The following is an 11,700-nucleotide window of genomic DNA, read 5'->3' as shown; positions in this document are numbered from 1 at the left end:
TGCATTCAACAAAAATTTCATCAAATTAATCAAAATAATAATAACCTGACCGAATGAGTCTAACATAAAAATACCAGTCTCCCCAAACTGTCCAAACGGACAATTCAAGACTAAATACAATGACTAATGCAAACTATCCGCAAGAATCATTGCATTCAGTCTCAAACAGGAATCTACGATTCACTCAGCATGAACAACAATTATTTATATAGCAAATTACATTCAGCACGTATAATAACATTCAAGACATACAAGAACATTCATGACGTACAAGAACATACAAGGACATCAACAGTTGTGTGTGTGTGTGTGTGTGTGTGTGTGTGTGTGTGTGTGTGTGTGTGTGTGTGTGTGTGTTTGTCCCTTTATGCGTGTGTGTGTGTGTGTGTCTGTCTATGTGTGTGAGTGTGTTTGTGTATGTGTGTGTCTGTGACTCAGTGTGTGTGTCTTTGTGTGTGTGTCTGTGTGTGTGTCTGTGGGTCAGTGTGTTTGTGTGTTTGTTTGTCTCTTTATGTGTGTGACTCTGTGTGTGTGTGTGTGTGTTTGTGTTTGTCTCTTTATCTGTGTGTGTGTGTGTGTGTCTGTTTGTCTCTCTATGTGTGTGTGTGTGTCTGTCTATGTGTGTGTGTGTATGTGTGTGTGTTTGTCTATGTGTGTGAGTGTGTTTGTGTATGTGTGTGTCTGTGACTCAGTGTGTTTGTCTTATTGTGTGGGTCTCTGTGTGTGTCTATGGCTCAGTGTGTTTGTGTGTTTGTCTGTCTCTTTATGTGTGTGTGTGTGACTCTGTGTGTGTGTGTGTATCTTTATGTGTGTGTGTGTGTTTGTGTTTGTGTTTGTGTCTGCGTGTGTTTGTCTCTATGTGATCTTGGAATCAAAGATCTTAGGACATTTAACGCAGCCCTGTTGGGAAAATGGCGACGGGATCTTTTTCACAAGCACGAGGGGCCTTGGGAAAAAGTGCTAGATTCCAAGTATGGTGGTTGGACGGCTTTGGAGGAGGGCACAACAGCTAATCAAGATTCCATTTGGTGGAAAGACCTCATTTCAATTCTGCACCAGCAGCAAAATTCTGCAATAAGAAAAGAAACTGGTTGGATAGTGGGGGGCGGAGACAAGTTCAGATTTTGGGAGGACCCGTGGTTAGATACTGCCATGCCTTTAAGGGAGAAATACCCAAGGTTATACAACATATCCTCTATAAAACAGACAACCATTTCATGCATGGGAACCAACAACAGCACTGGATGGGAATGGAATCTCACTTGGAGAAGGGATCTTTTTGAATCAGAGTTACTGTTGGCAGATACTTTTATTGGGGATTTAGCTCAACAGCAAGTTCAACCTCATAGGGAAGATAAATGGATATGGAAGCATGACCACAGTGGACATTACTCATCAAAAAGCGGGTATGACCTTATATGAAGAGAGCTAAGGGGGTCAATCCAGAATTCTGATTTTGTGGACCTATGGAAATTAAAAATCTCAGCCAAATCAGCTATCTTTGCTTGGAGATTGATCAAAGACAGGTTACCAACAAAAATGAATCTTATAAGGCGCCAGGTGGTGGTAAATGACAGGTTATGTCCATTCTGTGAACTTAAAGATGAGGAGGCAGAACACTTATTTTTTAACTGCACCTGTACCTTACCCCTGTGGTGGGAGTCTATATCTTGGGCTAATTTAACAACAACACTGCCAATTAATCCAAGAGACCATTTCCTGCAGCACACACTTGGAGCAGCTGGAGTAAGGAACCATACAAGATGGAAATGCTGGTGGGTGGCTTTGACCTGGTCAATTTGGAACCACAGAAATAAAATAGTCTTCCAAAACCACACATTTAATGGGAGTAGATTAATGGATGATGCAGTTTTTGTACTCTGGTCGTGGTTTAAAACTATGGAGAAGGATTTTGCTGTACATCTCAATCAATGGTCCTCAAACCTAAAGGAAGCTTTTACTAGCTAGGTGGGGAGGGGTGGTTTATAACCATGTAACAGCTATAGGGGTAATAGCTTGGGTCTGTGTATTCACAGGATCCAGCTGAATACTTACTATCAATAGTTGTATCTCTAGTACCTCTGGTACTATTTCACATTAATATATATCTATTTTTGCTGAGCAAAAAAAAAGGCAGAAATTCTGCAGCATCTGCAGTATGTGGGTGAAAGACCAATTCTGCAGCCAATTTGGGATCTTTGGCTTGCCAAAATTTATATAAAAAAGAATATAATCCTCATACAAATACAATCATGCAAGCATATTTGAAAACTTAAAATACAAATAACTCAAGTTAAAACCAATTCATTTTTTACAACTGTGAACAAATTAACTAAGGTACAGTAGGCAAATTTGTTTTCACTAATATTAGTAGGTCATCACCACTGCAGTAGAATTTAAGTTAAACTTAGATAAGTACCTTATGAAGAGGCCAACTACCTTGTCAGAACTAACAAGTCACAACTGAACAAATTTTTGCATGTATAATTGAACAAATTTATTATCAAACTTGTGTGTGTGTGTTTGTATGATGAGTGTGTGTGTGTGCGTGTCATCAGTGTGTGTCTGTGTCTTTCTATCATACGTGTGTGTGTGTGTGTCATTAGGGTTTGTGTGTGTGTGTTTCATGACCAATTTTTCTTACTGGCAATTCAGTGGCAGTGTATTGCTTAGGCTTCCGTCGAAATGAAAGGAAAATCAATGAGTCTGACAGAACAACTTCAGTCTTCACTCTTCACTAGTTGAACACAAATAAAAAAAAAATTAAACTACTTCAAGGATAAATAAAAGGTTCAGAAGCAGCAGACCTAGATTGTCTAAGCTATTTTATAATGGGCAGCTATAGTTACAATGATGATGAAATGAACTATAGGAAAAAAAGTATAAAATACAGAAGAATAAAAAAAGAATTAAGGGCAGAACTCAAAAAAGAGAATTAATAATGTTATTTCATACACTACCTAGATTTTGCTGCAGGGGCCACTTCTATATCAGTTGTGGCTTTGTATCTATTGATATTGCCATCAGAATTAATAATGGTGAAGCAAAAAACAGAAATCATGTTATTTCATACACTACATTGGTTAAAAGCAAATGTTGCATAGTGGTTAAAACTTGCTTCTTGTAGCCTAAACCAGTTTAGCATCTTGTTCTCAAATTACTGGTTTCATAACTATGCTACTGGCTTGTGCAGCAGACCTAGATTGTCTAAGCTATTTTATAATGGGCAGCTATAGTTACAATGATGATGAAATGAACTATAGAAAAAAAAAAGTATAAAATACAGAAGAATAAAAAAAGAATTAAGGGCAGAACTCAAAAAAGAGAATTAATAATGTTATTTCATACACTACCTAGATTTTGCTGCAGGGGCCACTTCTATATCAGTTGTGGCTTTGTATCTATTGATGTTGCCATCAAAATTAGTAATGATCAAGCAAAAAAGAGAAAACATGTTATTTCATACACTACATTGGTTAAAAGCAAATGTTGCATAGTGGTTAAAACTTGCTTCTTGTAGCCTAAACTAGTTTAGCATCTTGTCCTCAAATTACTGGTTTCATAACTATGCTGCTGGCTTGTGCAGCAGACCTAGATTGTCTAAGCTATTTTATAATGGGCAGCTATAGTTACAATGATGATGAAATGAACTATAGAAAAAAAAGTATAAAATACAGAAGAATAAAAAAAGAATTAAGGGCAGAACTCAAAAAAGAGAATTAATAATGTTATTTCATACACTACCTAGATTTAGCTGCAGGGGCCACTTCTATATCAGTTGTGGCTTTGTATCTATTGATATTGTCATCATAATTAATAATGATCAAGCAAAAAACAGAAAACATGTTATTTCATACACTACATTGGTTAAAAGCAAATGTTGCATAGTAGTTAAAACTTGCTTCTTGTAGCCTAAACCAGTTTAGCATCTTGTTCTCAAATTACTGGTTTCATAACTATTCAAGGTATCTTCATGGATTGTGTGTGGGAGCTGGCTAATAATCACAATCAACCTATTATAAGGAAGTTTGAAGCCAAACTTGCAAAATGGAAGCAAAGAAGCCTATCTATGGGAGGCAGAATCACTCTCATTAATTCAGTTTTATCAGCCTTACCTATCTATTTACTATCTATGGGGGGCAACATGGAAGCAAAGAAGCCTATCTATTGTGTGGCTGGGGGATAATTTAACTCTACAACCAAAATATCCTACTTTGTATTTAATAAGCAATCAACAGACCTTTCTATTTCTATTTTTTACACATTTAAAACTCAAACATATAAAATAAAAAATATATAACAAACTAACAAAGATAAAGACAAAAAAAGGAAATATAAACTCACCTCACTTGCTGCTGCTGTCCATCATTTCACTCTCACAACAAATAGGAATCATGTACCTGCATGGAAGAAATAATCACACAACACACAATGATCAGAATAAGCAAATGCATATAATTAAGCATGATACAATATCAATATTGATGGAAGTAACAATGACTTGTCAAAAACTTGGATGAAATTCAATATGTAAATCAAAGCTTTGCCCCTGAAACCCTCTGTGTAATATCTCGGGGCCTGATTTTTACCAAATTAAGGCACCAGAGAAGAAGATCCAAATCTAAATGACTGATTCCCAAAAACACAATCAAAACCAATGTAAAAACTAAAAAGCAATGTGATAGATACCAACTGGTAAGGGAATAAGGACTGAATTTTATTCAAATGAAATAGAACAGAAATTACAAATTACACAGGAAACTCAGTAAACCAGTTTATACATAGGTTTCCCCCAAGATGTTTGAGAGCCTGGTCTCTCTCTTCCTGAAAACCCACTAAAAATTGCCTAACCCCCCTGCTATTACTTCATAATTTATTCTGCAATAAGTTCTTAAGGCAGTTACATATGGTCCTAAAAACACACACATAATTTATTCTGCAATAACTGCTTAAGGCAGTTACGTACACACACAGCTAATTTCCCATTCGAGACTGCCCTAGTCTGCCCTTGGGAACCATCTTACTGGTCTCTTTGTATTGGTACCTCTGGTACTCAATTTCATATATAATATTATATTATCTTTGCTGATAAAAAAATGAAGCTAAATCACTACAAATTCAGTTACGATTAACCCTTTGTGCCTAACTAGGGTTTCGAAACATCACAACAGAGACAGACCATTGAACAATGGATTTTCATCATTAACATACAACAGAGACATACCTTCGATGGAAGCGCAGACACGAACTCCACAAATGCGAACTCGACAATGTGGTTGCAGTCATGGAAGCGCAACCCAATTTGTGACAAACACGAACTCAGACAGAAGGAGAAATAACAAGAATGCCCTGGAGTACCCTTTCCGGGACTCTTTCCTTTCCTACTTTTCTTCGACCTGCGAAAGTGAGCAAATGTTAAAACGACCAACGCCTAATGTTAAAACGAAAGGACGTACCTCAATGGATAAGTGGCAAAGACGATCTCCACAAACACGATCTCCACAATGTGGTTGCAGTCACGGAAGCGCAGGCCAGTTTGACACAAAGACGATCTCAGGCAGAAGGAGAAAGAAGAAGAACGATAGGGTTCAAGCGCGCGGGTTGTGCAATTTCATAAGTTTAATATATAATGATAACAACATCGGTTTTTTAAAAATAACCGATGTTAACATCAACTACGTAACATCGGTTTTCTTAAAACCAATGTTAACATCAACTCGATAACATCGGTTTTTACAAAACCGATGTTAACAACGGCATACTAACATCGGTTTTTCCAAAACCGATGTTAACTACTCCATAGTAACATCGGTTATCAAAATAACCGATAAGTCTACTTATTTACAAAAATGCCACCGCGCTTTTGTTAACATCGGTTTTGTGAATAACCGATGTTAAAGGTCCGATGTTATATGTAAAAATTGTAGTAGTGGGTGTTCATACAAAGGGAGAAAATCATAAAGACTACACATGTATTTAGATTTTAGGCACCTAAGAAAAATTTATTTAATGTCATTGTTTTATGGGAAAGAAAACCCCATATATATCTGGCTTATGCTTGCATAGTGAACCACATTTAATGTCATTATTTCATTTTAATAGTGTAGACATTATCTGAGCTGTCTTGTTTCTCTTTTTATTTTCATCTTTCTTATACAATATTTCTCAATTATCATTGTTTTATTTTTCATATACGGCGTCCTTTTGTGATAGTGTATATCTTACCTGACATTTGTATATAAAATTTTCTTGTTTGATATTTTTATGTCATCCTTTAGTAATTTGTTTGTAAATATTTTAGTAATTCCAATATAAATATATATTGTATCACTAAAATTTCTTGGGTCTGGTTATATTTTGAAGGATAAACTATCTTCTTAATCCCTAAAGTACTTAAATTTTTTGTTTTTATTCCTTAAACTTCTCAAGTCTATTATTAGTCCCTTAACTTTATTTCTATCCTTACTTTTAATCCTTTAACTTTTTCCCATCGTTACTTGTAATCCTTTTAAGGGACTAAAAGTCAAGACTAAATAAAAGTTAAAGGACTACAAATTCGATTGAAAAAGTCTAAAAACAAAATTTTTAAAAAGTTGAAGGACTAAAAAGATAGTAAACCGTACATTGAATTATAGATTGAGCTTATTCTAAGAACAATTTTTTTTAATAAAAAAGGACAATTTGCATCAATTTTGTGAAAACTGATGTTGAAATATGCTATACAAGATCCGTATGTGCTATATACCATCGGTTTTAACCAAAATCAATGTGGTATAACACATTTCAACATCGTTTTCGGCAAATCCAATGTCGTATAGCACATTCAACATTTGATTTACTAAAATTGATGTTGTATACAATTTTCAACACTAGTTTTGCTAGAACCAATGTAGAAACATAATTTTGACCACAAATTAGTAGGGGTGGTCATGGTTTGGTAATTTAAATAACCATAGCTATAACTAATAAATACTTAGATTATAAGTATTTATAATAACTATAACTAGTTATAATTTGCTATAACTTGTTATTGATTTTAAAAACTGGTCACATAAGTGTTTATAAATATACTCTCTTTGGTATGAAATATAAGAAAAAAACATTTTTCATGGTCTCAAATATAAGAAAATTTCAACTAACTATTATTTAATGATACTATCTTTAAAATATTTTTCATTTAATTGAGGTGTTAGCTTCAATGACTATTCCTTATCATTGATATCAAGTTCCAATGAAAGGTAAATTGGAAAAAAATTAATTTAAATTTGTGCAATTAAATGTGGTTAACTAACTTTCTTATTAGTGTATCATGCTTTTTTTTTTCTTATATTTGAGACCAGAGAGGGTAATTAGTTATATGAAATAAAAATAAGTTTTATCTATATCAATTATATAATTGGTTATGGATAAAAATAAGTTATTTGAAATAATCATTTCCATAAAATTAGAGTTTTATAACTACTTTTATATAATTGGTTATTACGTAATAAGTTGTTGTGGAATTATAAGATTGGCTTTGGTGCTAAAAGGAGAAGGAAGGGAGGAAAATGTAGTGGATTCGCTTCTCTTCGTTAACAAAAAATTAACAACTAAAGCACATATCATTGTATTTTAGTATGAGTGCATTAACAAACTACACTATGATGTGTGTGTACAGAAGAGCATTTTATATTATCTTTGATGGGTTATAGTTTTCGGCTTTTTATAATACATAAGTTTGTCTTTAAAAAAAATTAATGTATGTATGTATTATTCACACAATTTTATTCTGTTTAATTATTTACATTTTATGAATTAAAATTAATTAAATCAAAGACTAGACTTAATTTTATTAATAATAATTTTTTTATTGGTTAATTTTAGTTTTAAGGTGTTAGTTTTTTAAATATTATTATTATTATTATTATTATAAAAGCAGTAAAAAGTAGATCATATAAGGGCATTTGAGGGGAACAATTAATCCCCCTTATTTGGTATCACTAATTTTATTAACATTGTCTCACTTTTTTTTAAATAGGAAAAGAATTTTATATGAAAACATTCTAATCAGATCACATGATGTGCTACGATTTACAATAGAGAGCAAAATTATAAGATTTACAAATGTCCCACCCCAAAAATAAGATACAAAGCCTTCCCACCTGTGAATACAATTGGCTTGCCAAGTTACATTAATTTATCCTCTAATACTTCTTAATTAATAACTTATATGTCAAGCAAAAGTAGTAATATATATGACAGTAAAAGGTTGTTTTGAGTGACGAGAACCCCACACACATTCACTGCTCTTTAGCCAAGTTTGCACTCCCAACACATTAAGTTTCTAGCATTTGTAGTGTGAGAATCCATCACAACCAAATGAGTGACGACAACTCAACCATGCTGAGTGAAACCGTAAAGTTAACACTTTCAAAAGACCAGAGCGTCACTTCAGTGTTGTCATCACCACCATCACCATCACCACTAATGTGGTAACACGAACTACCTCGAATGACCTTGGACCTCCTCTTCGTCATGGACAGGCCTGTCGCATGCAATATTCCAGATCAAGGCGTTGAGCCTCAATATGGCATGTTGCATGTTGATGGATGGGCTACTGGACAAGAGGGAGAAGCCCCACTGCCTAGGTCATTGTTGGCACTCGGCTTACATGTATCTAATGTTGAAATAGAAGCCACAACTCTTATAGTTGGATCACTGGGTTCGGAAAAGGAAGTGTAACGAGTAATTTAGTGGGTGACACGTGTGCTGGGAATTCTGTTAGGAATGATGGACACGTGGAAGGCGATCCACAAAGCATGGCCACGAGAAGGAGCACAAGGGCCACTCGTCATCTACGCTCGTCAAAGACATTTATTTGGGATTTCCCCATTTTGATGGCCATACACCTGTTCTGGAATGGATTTTCAAAGCTGAAAAGTTCTTCAATTATCATCATACTCCTGACTCTGATAGAGTGGAGATTGCTGCGATTCATTTTGAGAAGGATGTCATACCGTGGTTTCAAATGCCTCAGCGCATGGAGTCGGTGAATTCTTGGTCCGATCTAACTCTTGCTTTGGAGTCTCAGTTTAGACCATCTCCTTTTGATTGCCCTATGAGTGAATTATTCAAACTTCAACAAACTGGTATAGTTTCTGACTACTATTTGAAATTCATGGCTCTAGCTAATAGATCTGAAGGGTTCTCTAATGAAGTTGTTTTGAATTGTTTTTTGAGTGGGTTGAATGTTGATATTCATAGAGATGTGATTGCTCAGACGCCTATGACATTAATTCAAGTTGTGTCCTTAGCCAAATTATATGAGGAAAAGTATCAACTAGAAACTATAATCGGACCCTCAATTATTCTCATAGATATTCCCCTATTTCTGCTCACACTTTTAATTTCAATTCTGCTCCTTCTAATGCTGTTAAAAATACTACCAAAGCATCTTTGCCCCCATTGTTGCCTACGCCTAATACTCCTCCTCTTAGAAATAATTTTGTTAAGAAAATTTCTCCTGCTGAGATGCAATTAAGGCGTGAAAAAGGGTTGTGCTACTTCTGTGATGATAAGTTCACATTTAATCATAAGTGCCCCAACAGGCAGATGTTAATGTTACAACTTGAGGATGATGAAGGTGAAGCTCAGAAGAGTTTTGATGTTAGGTCTGAAGATAATAATAGTACTGCTGAAACTGTGATTGACAATCCTCAACATCTTTCCTTGAATGGCTTGAAAGGAGGTCTTGGTGTTGGCACTATTAGATTTGTAGCTCATATTAATACCTTACCTACGAGGGTACTTGTTGATGGTGGTAGCTCTGACAATTTTCTCCAGCCAAGAGTTGCCAAATTCTTGAAACTACCTATAGAACCAGCACCCTTGTTTAAAGTTATGGTTGGTAATGGTAACTACATGACTATTGTAGGCATGATCAGAGAACTTAGCATTCAAGCTCAAGGTAACAGGTTTAAATTACCTATATTTTTGCTGCCAATATCTGGTGCTTACTTGATATTAGGAGCTAACTGGTTGAAAACACTTGGTTCTCACATTGCATATTATGATTCCTTGCTACTTAAGTTCTTACATTATGGGAAATTTATAACCCTATAGGGCGATGATGATGGTACTCCTACTCAGGCTCAATTACATAATATTAGGAGAATGATTTCTACTGATTCTATTGCTGAAGTTTTCAGTATGCAGCTTATTGAACCCTCCAATTTTCAATTTCCTTTATCTGAATTACTTGTTGATTTAGAACCGGAGTTGGCACTTCTTTTGCATACATATGAATTTGTATTTGAGAATCCCACATCCTTACCACCTCCAAGGTCTCATGATCATGCTATACCCTTGTTGGAGGGATCAAAACCAGTTAAAGTCAAGCCTTACCTATATTTACTTAGTCAAAAAGATGAAATTGAGAAATTGGTGCAAGGAATGCTTGAGGAAGGCATCATCCAGCCGAGTATGAGCCCATTTTCTTCTCCAATTATTTTGGTCAAGAAGAAGGATGGTTCTTGGAGAGTGTGCACTGACTATAGAGCATTGAATGCTATTACGGTTAAAGACACATTTCCTATTCCAACAATAGATGAATTGATTGATGAGCTGTTTGGAGCTAAATTTTTCTCCAAGTTGGACTTAAGGTCTGGTTATCACCAGATTTTGTTGAAACATGAGGATAGGTATAAAACAGCTTTCAGGACTCACCATGGACATTATGAATGGCTAGTTATGCCATTTGGGCTCACTAATGCCCCTGCTACATTCCAAAGTCTTATGAATGACATATTTAGGGGAGTCTTGAGGAAGTTTGTATTGGTTTTTTTTATGACATTATGATATATAGTTCTACATGGAATGATCACCTCTCTCATTCGGAATTTGTTGTAGCTCCATTGGAGCTTGCAGGCCTTGGATCTTCTTCATCAATGGAGTCCTTTGAGAAGAAGAAGAGTTGAGAGGAGACGCCACTTCAAGGAGAAGATGAGTCAAGAAGAAACTCACCACCATAGGAAGCCATGGATAAGAGCTTGAAGGTAAGAGAAGATGAATGGAGGGAGAATGAGAGAAGGCACAAAATTTTGTGCCTCAAAAGAGGTCTGAACTTTGAAGTGTAATTCTCAAATGATCAAAGTTGAAAAAAATGCACACACATGGCCTCTATTTATAGCCTAAGTGTCACACAAAATTAGAGGGAAATTTGAATTTCTATTCAAATTTCACTTGAATTTGTGGAGCCAAAATTTCACTAATTATGATCAGTGAATTTTAGCTATGGTTCAGCCCACTAATCCAAGATCAAGTCCAAGATTCTCCACTAAGTGTGCTTAGGTGTCATGAGGCATGTAAAGCATGAAGGACATGCACAAAGTGTGACTATATGATATGGCAATGGGGTGTAGCAAGTAAATGCTCACCTCCCCCTCTAAAATTTAATTGGATTGGGCTTCTCCCAATTCAATTAAATTTATTTCCCAACACACACATCAAATATTCACTTAATGCATACAAAATTACAAAACTACCCCTAATACAAAAGCTAGTCTAGGTGTCCTAAAATACAAGGACTGAAAAATCCTACATTTTTAGGGTACCCTACCTACATTATGGGGCCCTAAATAGAAGGCTAAAAAAATAATGAAATCCTAATCTAATATGTACAAAGATAAGTGGGCTCATACTTAGCCCATGAGCTCGAAATCT

The sequence above is a fragment of the Glycine soja genome, chromosome 9 (genome assembly GCF_004193775.1).
Source record: "Glycine soja cultivar W05 chromosome 9, ASM419377v2, whole genome shotgun sequence".
Taxonomy (NCBI): Eukaryota; Viridiplantae; Streptophyta; class Magnoliopsida; order Fabales; family Fabaceae; genus Glycine; species Glycine soja.
This window is presented reverse-complemented; position numbering follows the sequence as displayed.